The 14,401-nt window shown below is 41.6% G+C and overlaps 1 protein-coding gene across 38 annotated transcripts in view; it reads right to left on the bottom strand.

Moving 5' to 3' along the window:
• Window positions 1-13,532, bottom strand: part of LOC110521081 (myelin transcription factor 1-like protein) — a 158,230-nt gene extending 144,698 nt beyond the window's left edge. For 19 of the 38 annotated variants that reach the window (XM_036976122.2, XM_036976127.2, XM_036976124.2 and 16 more), the window contains exon 1: window positions 12,596-12,904. The gene's annotated coding sequence lies outside the window, so the exon portion shown is untranslated. Of the gene's footprint in view, window positions 1-12,595; window positions 13,030-13,052 lie in introns of those variants that run through there. The other 19 variants (XM_036976123.2, XM_090233135.1, XM_090233138.1 and 16 more) reach the window with 4 other exon arrangements.
• Window positions 13,533-14,401: the final 869 nt, after the last annotated feature.

Raw genomic sequence — 14,401 nt, 5'->3', positions numbered from 1 at the left:
GAGAGATAATAGACAGTAACAGCAGTATACTGTAGGTAGGGGTAAAGTGACTAGGTAACAGGATAGATAATAGACAGTAACAGCAATATACTGTAGGTAGGGGTAAAGTGACTAGGTAACAGGATAGATAATAGACAGTAACAGCAGTATACTGTAGGTAGGGGTAAAGTGACTAGGTAACAGGATAGACAGACAGTAACAGCAGTATACTGTAGGTAGGGGTAAAGTGACTAGGTAACAGAATAGATAATAGACGGTAACAAAAGTATACTGTAGGTAGGGGTAACGTGACTAGGTAACAGGATAGATAATAGACAGTAACAGCAGTATACTGTAGGTAGGGGTAAAGTGACTAGGTAACAGGATAGATAATAGACAGTAACAGCAGTATACTGTAGGTAGGGGTAACGTGACTAGGTAACAGGATAGATAGACAGTAACAGCAGTATACTGTAGGTAGGGGTAAAGTGACTAGGTAACAGGATAGATAGACAGTAACAGCAGTATGCTGTAGGTAAGGGTAAAGTGACTAGACAACAGGATAGATAGACAGTAACAGCAGTATGCTGTAGGTAGGGGTAAAGTGACTAGGTAACAGGATAGATAGACAGTAACAGCAGTATGCTGTAGGTAGGGGTAAAGTGACTAGGTAACAGGATAGACAGACAGTAACAGCAGTATGCTGTAGGTAGGGGTAAAGTGACTAGGTAACAGGATAGATAATAGACACTAACAGCAGTATACTTTAGGTAGGGGTAAAGTGACTAGGTAACAGGATAGATAATAGACGGTAGAAGCAGTGTACTGTAGGTAGGGGTAAAGTGACTAGGTAACAGGATAGATAGACAGTAACAGCAGTATACTGTAGGTAGGGGTAAAGTGACTAGGTAACAGGATAGATAATAGACAGTAACAGCAGTATACTGTAGGTAGGGGTAAAGTGACTAGGTAACAGGATAGATAATAGACGGTAGAAGCAGTGTACTGTAGGTAGGGGTAACGTGACTAGACAACAGGATAGATAATAGACGGTAGCAGCAGTATACTGTAGGTAGGGGTAACGTGACTAGGTAACAGGATAGATAGACAGTAACAGCAGTATACTGTTGGTAGGGGTAAAGTGACTAGTTAACAGGATAGATAGACAGTAACAGCAGTATACTGTAGGTAGGGGTAATGTGACTAGGTAACATAATAGATTATAGAGACTAACAGCAGTATACTGTAGGTAGGGGTAACGTGACTAGGTAACAGGATAGATAATAGACAGTAGCAGCAGTATACTGTAGGTAGGGGTAACATGACTAGGTATCGGGATAGATAGACAGTACCACCAGTATACTGTAGGTAGGGGTAAAGTTACTAGGTAACAGGATGGATAGACAGTAACAGCAGTATACTGTAGGTAGGAGTAAAGTGACTAGGTAACAGGATAGATAGACAGTAACAGCACTATACTGTAGGTAGGGGTAAAGTGACTAGGTAACAGGATAGATAGACAGTAACAGCAGTATGCTGTAGGTAGGGGTAAAGTGACTAGACAACAGGATAGATAGACAGTAACAGCAGTATGCTGTAGGTAGGGGTGAAGTGACTAGGTAACAGGATAGATAATAGACACTAACAGCAGTATGCTGTAGGTAGGGGTGAAGTGACTAGGTAACAGGATAGATAATAGACACTAACAGCAGTATACTGTAGGTAGGGGTAAAGTGACTAGGTAACAGGATAGATAGACAGTAACAGCAGTATGCTGTAGGTAGGGGTAAAGTGACTAGGTAACAGGATAGATAATAGACACTAACAGCAGTATACTGTAGGTAGGGGTAAAGTGACTAGGTAACAGGATAGATAACAGACGGTAGCAGCAGTATACTGTAGGTAGGGGTAACGTGACTAGGTAACAGGATTGATAGACAGTAACAGCAGTATACTGTTGGTAGGGGTAAAGTGACTAGGTAACAGGATAGATAGACAGTAACAGCAGTATACTGTTGGTAGGGGTAAAGTGACTAGTTAACAGGATAGATAGACAGTAACAGCAGTATACTGTAGGTAGGGGTAATGTGACTAGGTAACATAATAGATTATAGAGACTAACAGCAGTATACTGTAGGTAGGGGTAACGTGACTAGGTAACAGGATAGATAATAGACAGTAGCAGCAGTATACTGTAGGTAGGGGTAACGTGACTAGACAACAGGATAGATAGACAGTAACAGCAGTAGGGGTAAAGTGACTAGGTAACAGGATAGATAATAGACAGTAGCAGCAGTATACTGTAGGTAGGGGTGAAGTGACATGGTAACAAGATAGATAGACAGTAACAGCAGTATACTGTAGGTAGGGGTGAAGTGACATGGTAACAAGATAGATAGACAGTAACAGCAGTATACTGTAGGTAGGGGTAAAGTGACTAGGTAACAGGATAGATAATAGACAGTAACAGCAGTATACTGTAGGTAGGGGTAAAGTAACTAGGTAACAGGATAGATAATAGACAGTAACAGCAGTATGCTGTAGGTAGGGGTAAAGTGACTAGGTAACAGGATAGATAGACAGTAACAGCAGTATGCTGTAGGTAGGGGTAAAGTGACTAGGTAACAGGATAGATAATAGACACTAACAGCAGTATACTGTAGGTAGGGGTAACGTGACTAGGTAACAGGATAGATAATAGACACTAACAGCAGTATACTGTAGGTAGGGGTAAAGTGACTAGGTAACAGGATAGATAGACAGTAACAGCAGTATGCTGTAGGTAGGGGTAAAGTGACTAGACAACAGGATAGATAGACAGTAACAGCAGTATGCTGTAGGTAGGGGTAAAGTGACTAGGTAACAGGATAGATAAACAGTAACATCAGTATGCTGTAGATAGGGGTAAAGTGACTAGGTAACAGGATACATAATATACACTAACAGCAGTATACTGTAGGTAGGGGTAAAGTGACTAGGTAACAGGATAGATAATAGACGGTAGAAGCAGTGTACTGTAGGTAGGGGTAAAGTGACTAGACAACAGGATAGATAATAGACGGTAGCAGCAGTATACTGTAGGTAGGGGTAACGTGACTAGGTAACAGGATAGATAGACAGTAACAGCAGTATACTGTTGTTAGGGGTAAAGTGACTAGGTAACAGGATAGATAGACAGTAACAGCAGTATACTGTTGGTAGGGGTAAAGTGACTAGTTAACAGGATAGATAGACAGTAACAGCAGTATACTGTAGGTAGGGGTAACGTGACTAGGTATCGGGATAGATAGACAGTACCACCAGTATACTGTAGGTAGGGGTAACGTGACTAGGTAACAGGATAGATAATAGACAGTAGCATCAGTGTACTGTAGGTAGGGGTAACGTGACTAGGTATCGGGATAGATAGACAGTACCACCAGTATACTGTAGGTAGGGGTAAAGTTACTAGGTAACAGGATGGATAGACAGTAACAGCAGTATACTGTAGGTAGGAGTAAAGTGACTAGGTAACAGGATAGATAGACAGTAACAGCAGTATACTGTAGGTAGGGGTAAAGTGACTAGGTAACTGGATAGATATACAGTAACAGCAGTATGCTGTAGGTAGGGGTAAAGTGACTAGACAACAGGATAGATAGACAGTAACAGCAGTATGCTGTAGGTAGGGGTAAAGTGACTAGGTAACATTATAGATAGACAGTAACAGAAGTATGCTGTAGGTAGGGGTAAAGTGACAAGGTAACAGGATAGATAATAGACACTAACAGCAGTATACTGTAGGTAGGGGTAAAGTGAGAAGGTAACAGGATAGATAATTGACAGTAACAGCAGTATACTGTAGGTAGGGGTAAAGTGACTAGGTAACAGGATAGATAATAGACAGTAACAGCAGTATACTGTAGGTAGGGGTAAAGTGAGAAGGTAACAGGATAGATAATTGACAGTAACAGCAGTATACTGTAGGTAGGGGTAAAGTGACTAGGTAACAGGATAGATAATAGACGGTAGCAGCAGTATACTGTAGGTAGGGGTAACGTGACTAGGTAACAGGATAGATAGACAGTAACAGCAGTATACTGTTGGTAGGAGTAAAGTGACTAGGTAACAGGATAGATAGACAGTAACAGCAGTATACTGTTGGTAGGGGTAAAGTGACTAGTTAACAGGATAGATAGACAGTAACAGCAGTATACTGTAGGTAGGGGTAATGTGACTAGGTAACATAATAGATTATAGAGACTAACAGCAGTATACTGTAGGTAGGGGTAACGTGACTAGGTAACAGGATAGATAATAGACAGTAGCAGCAGTATACTGTAGGTAGGGGTAACGTGACTAGGTAACAGGATAGATAATAGACAGTAGCAGCAGTATACTGTAGGTAGGGGTAACGTGACTAGACAACAGGATAGATAGACAGTAACAGCAGTATACTGTAGGTAGTGGTAAAGTGACTAGACAACAGGATAGATAAACAGTAACAGCAGTAGGGGTAAAGTGACTAGGTAACAGGATAGATAATAGACAGTAACAGCAGTATACTGTAGGTAGGGGTAAAGTGACTAGGTAACAGGATAGATAGACAGTAACAGCAGTATACTGTTGGTAGGAGTAAAGTGACTAGGTAACAGGATAGATAGACAGTAACAGCAGTATACTGTTGGTAGGGGTAAAGTGACTAGTTAACAGGATAGATAGACGGTAGCAGCAGTATACTGTAGGTAGGGGTAACGTGACTAGGTAACAGGATAGATAGACAGTAACAGCAGTATACTGTTGGTAGGAGTAAAGTGACTAGGTAACAGGATAGATAGACAGTAACAGCAGTATACTGTTGGTAGGGGTAAAGTGACTAGTTAACAGGATAGATAGACAGTAACAGCAGTATACTGTAGGTAGGGGTAACGTGACTAGGTAACAGGATAGATAATAGACAGTAACAGCAGTATACTGTAGGTAGGGGTAAAGTGACTAGGTAAAGGGATAGATAGACTGTAACAGCAGTATATTGTAGGTAGGGTTAAAGTGACTAGGTAACAGGATAGATAATAGAGAGTAGCAGCAGTATACTGTAGGTAGGGGTAACGTGACTAGATAACAGGATAGATAGACAGTAACAGCAGTATGCTGTAGGTAGGGGTAAAGTGACTAGACAACAGGATAGATAGACAGTAACAGCAGTATACTGTAGGTAGGGGTAAAGTGACTAGACAACAGGATAGATAAACAGTAACAGCAGTAGGGGTAAAGTGACTAGGTAACAGGATAGACAATAGACACTAACAGCAGTATACTGTAGGTAGGGGTAAAGTAACTAGGTAACAGGATAGATAATAGACAGTAACAGCAGTTTACTGTAGGTAGGGGTAAAGTGACTAGACAACAGGATAGATAATAGACAGTAACAGCAGTATACTGTAGGTAGGGGTAAAGTGACTAGGTAACAGGATAGATAATAGACAGTAACAGCAGTATACTGTAGGTAGAGGTAAAGTGACTAGGTAACAGGATAGATAATAGACAGTAACAGCAGTATACAGTAGGTAGGGGTAAAGTGACTAGGTAACAGGATAGATAATAGACAGTAACAGCAGTATACTGTAGGTAGGGGTAAAGTGACTAGACAACAGGATAGATAATAGACAGTAGCAGCAGTATACTGTAGGTAGGGGTAAAGTGACTAGACAACAGGATAGATAGACAGTAACAGCAGTATACTGTAGGTAGGGGTGAAGTGACTAGACAACAGGATAGATAGACAGGAGCAGCAGTATACTGTAGGTAGGGGTAAAGTGACTAGGTAACAGGATAGGTAGACAGTAACAGCAGTATACTGTAGGTAGGGGTAAAGTGACTAGGTAACAGGATAGGTAGACAGTAACAGCAGTATACTGTAGGTAGGGGTAAAGTGAGAAGGTAACAGGATAGATAATTGACAGTAACAGCAGTATACTGTAGGTAGGGGTGAAGTGACTAGACAACAGGATATATAAACAGTAACAGCAGTAGGTGTAAAGTGACTAGGTAACAGGATAGATAATAGACAGTAACAGCAGTATACTGTAGGTAGGGGTAAAGTAACTAGGTAACAGGATAGATAATAGACAGTAACAGCAGTATACTGTAGGTAGGGGTGAAGTGACTAGACAACAGGATATATAAACAGTAACAGCAGTAGGTGTAAAGTGACTAGGTAACAGGATAGATAATAGACAGTAACAGCAGTATACTGTAGGTAGGGGTAAAGTAACTAGGTAACAGGATAGATAATAGACAGTAACAGCAGTATGCTGTAGTTAGGGGTAAAGTGACCAGGTAACATGATAGAAAATAGACAGTAACAGCAGTATACTGTAGGTAGGGGTAATGTGACTAGGTAACAGAATAGATAATAGACAGTAACAGCAGTATACTGTAGGTAGGGGTAAAGTGACTAGGTAAAGGGATAGATAGACAGTAACAGCAGTATGCTGTAGGTAGGGGTAAAGTGACTAGGTAACAGGATAGATAGACAGTAACAGCAGTATGCTGTAGGTAGGGGTAACGTGACTAGACAACAGGATAGATAAACAGTAACATCAGTATGCTGTAGGTAGGGGTAAAGTGACTAGGTAACAGGATAGATAATAGACAGTAACAGCAGTATACTATAGGTAGGGGTAAAGTGACTAGACAACAGGATAGATAGACAGTAACAGCAGTATACTGTAGGTAGGGGTGAAGTGACTAGACAACAGAATAGATAAACAGTAACAGCAGTATACTGTAGGTAGGGGTAAAGTGACTAGGTAACAGGATAGATAATAGACACTAACAGCAGTATACTGTAGGTAGGGGTAAAGTGACTAGGTAACAGGATAGATAATAGACAGTAACAGCAGTATACTGTAGGTAGGGGTAAAGTGACTAGGTAACAGGATAGATAATAGACAGTAGCAGCAGTATACTGTAGGTAGGGGTAAAGTAACTAGGTAACAGGATAGATAATAGACAGTAACAGCATTATGCTGTAGGTAGGGGTAAAGTGACTAGGTAACAGAATAGATAATAGACAGTAACAGCAGTATACTGTAGGTAGGGGTAAAGTGACTAGGTAACAGGATAGATAGACAGTAACAGCAGTATACTGTAGGTAGGGGTAAAGTGACTAGGTAACAGGATAGATAATAGACAGTAACAGCAGTATACTGTAGGTAGGGGTAAAGTGACTAGGTAACAGGATAGATAATAGACAGTAACAGCAGTATACTGTAGGTAGGGGTAAAGTAACTAGGTAACAGGATAGATAATAGACAGTAACAGCAGTATGCTGTAGGTAGGGGTAAAGTGACTAGGTAATATGATAGAAAATAGACAGTAACAGCAGTATACTGTAGGTAGGGGTAATGTGACTAGGTAACAGAATAGATAATAGAGAGTAACAGTAGTATACTGTAGGTAGGGGTAACGTGACTAGGTAACAGGATAGATAATAGACAGTAACAGCAGTATACTGTAGGTAGGGGTGAAGTGACTAGGTAACAGGATAGATAATAGAGAGTGGCAGCAGTATACTGTAGGTAGGGGTAACGTGAATAGACAACAGGATAGATAGACAGTAACAGCAGTATACTGTAGGTAGGGGTAAAGTGACTAGACAACAGGATAGATAGACAGTAACAGCAGTATACTGTAGGTAGGGGTGAAGTGACTAGACAACAGGATACATAAACAGTAACAGCAGTAGGGGTAAAGTGACTAGACAACAGGATAGATAATAGACAGTAACAGCAGTATACTGTAGGTAGAGGTAAAGTGACTAGGTAACAGGATAGATAATAGACAGTAACAGCAGTATACTGTAGGTAGGGGTAAAGTGACTAGGTAACATGATAGATAATAAACAGTAGCAGAAGTATACTGTAGGTAGGGGTAAAGTGACTAGACAAGAGGATAGACAATAGACAGTAACAGCAGTATACTGTAGGTAGGGGTAAAGTGACTAGACAAGAGGATAGACAATAGACAGTAACAGCAGTATACTGTAGGTAGGGGTGAAGTGACTAGACAACAGGATAGATAATAGACAGTAACAGCAGTATACTGTAGGTAGGGGTAAAGTGACTAGACAAGAGGATAGACAATAGACAGTAACAGCAGTATACTGTAGGTAGGGGTGAAGTGACTAGACAACAGGATAGATAGACAGTAACAGCAGTATACTGTAGGTAGGGGTAAAGTGACTAGACAACAGGATAGATAGACATTAACAGCAGTATACTGTAGGTAGGGGTGAAGTGACTAGACAACAGGATAGATAAACAGTAACAGCAGTATACTGTAGGTAGGGGTGAAGTGACTAGACAACAGGATAGATAATAGACAGTAGCAGCAGTATACTGTAGGTAGGGGTAAAGTGACTAGACAACAGGATAGATAGACAGTAACAGCAGTATACTGTAGGTAGGGGTGAAGTGACTAGACAACAGGATAGATAGACAGTAACGGCAGTATACTGCAGTTAGGGGTAAAGTGACTGGCTAACTGGATAGATAATAGACATTAACAGCAGTATACTGTAGGTAGGGAGGGGTAAAGTGACTAGGTAACAGGAGAGATAATAGACAGTAACAGCAGTATACTGTAGGTAGGGGTAAAGTGACTAGGTATCGGGATAGATAGAAAGTAACCACAGTATACTGTAGGTAGGGGTAAAGTGACTAGGTAACAGGATAGATAGACAGTAACAGCAGTATACTGTAGGTAGGGGTAAATTGACTAGGTAACAGGATAGATAGACAGTAACAGCAGTATACTGTAGGTAGGGGTAAAGTGACTAGGTAACAGAATAGATAATAGACAGTAACAGCAGTATACTGTAGGTAGGGGTAAAGTGACTAGGTAACAGGATAGATAATAGACAGTAACAGCAGTATACTGTAGGTAGGGGTAAAGTGACTAGGTAACAGGATATATAATAGACAGTAACAGCAGTATACTGTAGGTAGGGGTAAAGTGACTAGGTAACAGGATAGATAATAGACAGTAACAACAGTATACTGTAGGTAGGGGAAAAGTGACTAGACAACAGGATAGATAGACAGTAACAGCAGTATACTGTAGGTAGGGGTAAAGTGACTAGGTAACAGGATAGATAGACAGTAACAGCAGTATACTGTAGGTAGGGGTAAAGTGACTAGGTAACAGGATAGATAATAGACAGTAACAACAGTATACTGTAGGTAGGGGTAAAGTGACTAGACAACAGGATAGATAATAGACAGTAACAGCAGTATACTGTAGGTAGGGGTAAAGTGACTAGGTAACAGGATAGATAGACAGTAACAGCAGTATACTGTAGGTAGGGGTAAGTGACTAGGTAACAGGATAGATAATAGACAGTAGCAGCAGTCTACTGTAGGCAGGGGTAAAGTAACTAGGTAACAGGATAGATAATAGACAGTAACAGCAGTATACTGTAGGTAGGGGTAAAGTGACTAGGTAACAGGATAGATAATAGACAGTAACAGCAGTATACTGTAGATAGGGGTAAAGTGACTAGGTAACAGGATAGATAATAGACAGTAACAGCAGTATGCTGTAGGTAGGGGTAAAGTGACTAGACAACAGGATAGATAATAGACAGTAACAGCAGTATACTGTAGGTAGGGGCAAAGTGACTAGGTAACAGGATAGATAGACAGTAACAGCAGTATACTGTAGGTAGGGGTAAAGTGACTCGACAAGAGGATAGATAATAGACAGTAGCAGCAGCAGTGGTGAGTGTGTGAGAGTGTGTGTGTTGTATCAGTATGCATGCAGGATGCCTATGTGTTCCATGTGTGCTGTTGTAAAAGACCCTCAGCAAGACCTTAACATGTCCCCTGTTGGTACCATGAATACTCTGTGCCTCTTGATTGTCTCAGTGTAAAATGTAACCCGGTGTTTGTTTATTCAGCATGCAACCTGGGAGATTCGCAGATTCCTGATGGCTTGGTCAAGTTCATGATCAATATTACTGGATGTACACACTATGGTTCCCATATGAAGTTATTATTGGATAGGAGCAGGACCTTGTCTGTCTCAGGCATGACAGCCTTGTTACTTCTGTTCAGCCCCTGTCTTTATTGCTGATTCAACGCTCCCATTAGAAACAGACAGAATTAGATAAGAGGTACCATGTTCATTCACTAGAAGGACATACCATGTTCAACCACAACAACCCTCGGAGAAGCAGAGAGAGAAGGACAGGCCAAAACCATGGACTCATTCCGTACGAAAGGTAAATTGGTCTCTTCCAATTGGTCTCTTCCATTCTATTGATGTGGTTCTCAAAAGTGGTTTTCAAGGACTGCAGTTTTTTTTAAAGTGTGGCTGTGTCTTTCAAATTGTTTTATCAATCTATTTATATAAATCAGCATCATCGTCATCGTCAGGGTTGGGGAGTAACTGATTGTAATCTGATTACATTATTTTGTTACTGTAATCAGTTAAGTTACCAGCACAAATATTTGAATCATATTACAGATACTACAGATAATTACTTCTTGGATTACTTTTAAATTCAGAAAGGATGTTTGCATCATCACCACCACCAGCATCAACAGCAACAGCCACAGCAGCAGGAGATTGAACAATGCCTCAAGCCTTTATGAAGTCTAATTCACAAGTATATTTTAAAGTATCTTCTCTATGCTGGATTCATTCAAGTGTGTGTGTGTGTGTGTGTGTGTGTGTGTGTGTGTGTGTGTGTATGTTTGTCTGCTAAATGACTAAAATGTCAATGTAAATGTGTGTGATCAGGCCTCAATAATCAGTATGTGTTTGTCTCTCTCTGTGTGTGTGTGTGTGTGTGTGTGTGTGCATGCGCGCGTGCGTGTGTGTGTGCGCATGTTTGTGTGAGCAGACAGCCCAACAGAAGCCTGTCTGGCTAATAGCATGACATGATTTGTCTGTCTGTCTGTCTGTCTGTCTGTCTGTCTGTCTGTCCAATATGAGAAGCTCAAGCTATGGTTCTCCTCCTATACCAACCCCAGCAGATCCCATAGGTTCACAAACTATGATTGAGGAGTTAAGCCCCCATCCACATCTGTCCAGGAAGACAGGGCAGGCAGACAGACATTTGTCAGGCAGATGTAAAAGCCATGTTAATACTGTTAATTAATACAATGAATACAAATTCTGAGAATACATGAAGAAATATAATATAATGTGGAATAAATCTGCCTCATCCTCAACCATCAATTCTAACTTCCCATCGTTTAACCGCCCATGCAGAAACACTAATTCCATTGCTGAGATTTGTTTTGAAAACAGACATATAGTACACAGCATTACATTTCAGCGTAGGTCTGAATATCAAGAAAATGTTTTCTGTATTAAACATAGTCCTTATTTAACATAGATGGTGGTTGCCTCTGAGTACTCCCCCGACTCCCTGCATTACGAGGATATTTTTGATCCCTTTTTTAATGCAACTATATTGTAGAAGTTCATTGAGCACGTCTCGGTCGGCTGAAACGGGGACGATCCACAGGTCAAGAGATCTCAGAAGCCACCCCATAAGTTCCAATCATAAATTCATAAGTGGCATATTAACATGCTACACACGACGTGTACGGGATACCATAGCAACTGACAGACCATTCAAGTCAAACCTGTGACCATATGATTCACTGTATTGTCAAACCATCAAAGATGTATATGTTTTTTTCTGGTCTGCTCAATACTACACTAACCTTAGTTCAAGTATGTATATTTTTGCCCACGCTCAAGAAAGAATGGCCAACTTAAATGCATTGCTACTTCCAATGTGTGGTCACTCCTCCGTCCTGGATTAACATAGGAGGATATTTTGATTAGAATTAAAATCAAACTGACATTTATTTCAGATAGTATTAGCATAATACATTATGTAAACAGCTGTCTTTTTGAATCCTATTTTGTGTTTCTATCAAACACAGGCATCTCTCTTTTACCAAAGAGTGTATGTCAGTTTTGCTGTTTTAGTCTTGCATTTAACAAACAGTAGCTTTCAAAACACATTAAATTTGACAATTCATGTGTTTGTCGTCACTGGTGGATAGACATAGTTGTGTATTACAATATGTGAGGCTTCCAGTATAAGTATCAGTGTTGCTCATACTAGTAGTGTCCATCATTGTGGGACCCTTCAAAGCAGCGTTCAGATAAACTTTAGTGGTAGCATCATACCTCAAGCTCTAACAAACACACTGATATAGGCACAGTGTTTCCATGGAGATCCAATGTATCATACTTGTAAAAGTAGAAACTGCTTCCTAAACATGCCAAAAATATATAAGCCTTATGGACTACGTCCATCTCCCCTAACTCACAGCAAGTGGCATTTTTGTCATTAGAGAAAAGTAGCGCCATGCCAAAATCCCTTCGGAGTTTGCAAGAAAGGCATTTCACAGTACTTGTGCATGTGACGTTAAAAGTTGAAACTTGAGATGTTGTCAACATTATGTGCTGGAATGTTCCCCACAGCCCTAGTCTCACTATTCAAAGTTAAGTAGCCATTCACTACTTTCAGAAGAGAGAAAGAATCCAAACTGACATGACACAACCACAATATAGAACAGGAGCAAGCAAAGTGTAGAAAGAAACCTACTGAGATGGCGACGGTAAAGCTCTCTCTTAGCTTCCTCTCTTCCAGTTGTCTGAAAGTCAGTCTGCAACCGGTCTCCTTCTCCCTCTCCCTCTTCCTCTCCCTCTCTCTTCCTTTCTTCACTCTCTTTCTCTCGCCTCCCTCCCTCTTCCTCTCCCTCTCTCTTCCTCTGCTTCTCTCCTTCCTTTCTTTCACTATTTCTTTGTCACTGTCGTCAGAGTCAGGGTGTTCTGCTCATTCCTGTAGCACTTAAGACATGGAGGGAGAGAATGGAAGAAGAGGGGAGCAGCAGCCACTTTAGAGAAGGGAGGGAGGGAGGGGCGCGATGGAGACACATACAGACAGGGAAGAGGGAGGGAGGGGGGAACAGGCAGCGTCTGTGAGGGAGGGAGCGAGAGAGAGAGAGCTCCTGTTCGAACGTAGCACTGCAGCAGAACACAACCCAGAGAGGAAGACTTACCCTCTCGCCGTACCCCAACCACCGTCGGCTCTCCAGACAACCATGGCAGACCCCCAGAGGAACCAACGACGACGACTGCTGCCCTCAGACAGACAGACAGAGAGAGAGAGAGAGAGAGAGAGAGAGAAAGAGAGAGAGAGAGAGGGGAAGAAAGACAGAGATGAACCAAGCCAAGCCCACTGCCAAGCCTAGATTATCTGCCTCTCCGAGCCAGCCAACAACACGCCTTCTGTAATCCTATTCCCCTCCTCACTGTCTCTGTCTACACCTCCCTGTCTCTCACTCCGTCTCTCTCACGTCTCTGTCATGTATAAATTCAGAGCAGTAGACTGTGTGCGGTAGACTGTGTGCGGTAGACAGTGTGCGGTAGACAGTGTGCGGCGCAGGCGGCGGGCGGTAGCTCGGCTCTCTCCCCACAGAGAGGTTGTGTAGTCTCTGGAGCGGAGCGTGTGCAGCTGTGTGTGTAGTAGAGAGAGATGTGCCAGGCTAGCTAGTGCCTGTGTTTGATGTTGTATTTGGGAATCCACTAGCTAGTTCACATGGGCACACGATGGAAAATATAAGTCAACACCCAGGACTGTTGTGTATGCGAGGACTGTCATTATACATTGGGTGTTCATGCATCATATTTCAATTCCCTCTGTTAGTAGTGTTGAAATATAGATTTTGGTTGCTAATTAGTAGTACAGGATTATTGCTACTTAAATGGTAATCCGCAGTTGACACAAGTGTTTTCCTTGCCACTGTTTTGGTAAAAAGCTGAGGGATGGGGCTGGAGAAATGTAAGCGCTCTCAAATATATAGACAGAGCTATGGAATGCAAGGACTGACCATGTTTGTTTACATTTACTTTGCTTACAAACATTGGAGTAAAACAAGCTTCTATGTTGGCTTCTGATGGGGCACGACAGTTGAACTAAGATCAACAGGCATTTGTAAGTTATATTCTTCAATAACCAATGAGTATACATTTCATTAATTTAATAGGTCCAAAAATGGATGTACCAACTGCGGATTGCCCCTTTAAGGAAATATAGCTCCATCAGCTCCACAGTGTAGGCTACAGCTGTGAACTCTAGACAGCTCCTGGTGCTGAAATAGTGTACAGCTCCTGGTGCTGAAACTAGTGGACATCTCCTTGTGTTGAAACTAGAAGACAGCTCCTGGTGTTGAAACTAGTGGACAGCTCCTGGTGCTGAAAGTAGTGGATAGCTCCTGGTGCTGAAACTAGTGGACAGCTCCTGGTGCTGAAACTAGTGGACAGCTCCTGGTGTTGAAACTAGTGGACAGCTCCTGGTGCTGAAACTAGTGGACAGCTCCTGATGTTGAAACTAGATGACAGCTCCTGG

The sequence above is a fragment of the Oncorhynchus mykiss genome, chromosome 4, assembly GCF_057628025.1.
Source record: "Oncorhynchus mykiss isolate SJ-2025 chromosome 4, ASM5762802v1, whole genome shotgun sequence".
Lineage (NCBI taxonomy): Eukaryota > Metazoa > Chordata > Actinopteri > Salmoniformes > Salmonidae > Oncorhynchus > Oncorhynchus mykiss.
This window is presented reverse-complemented; position numbering and strand designations above follow the sequence as displayed.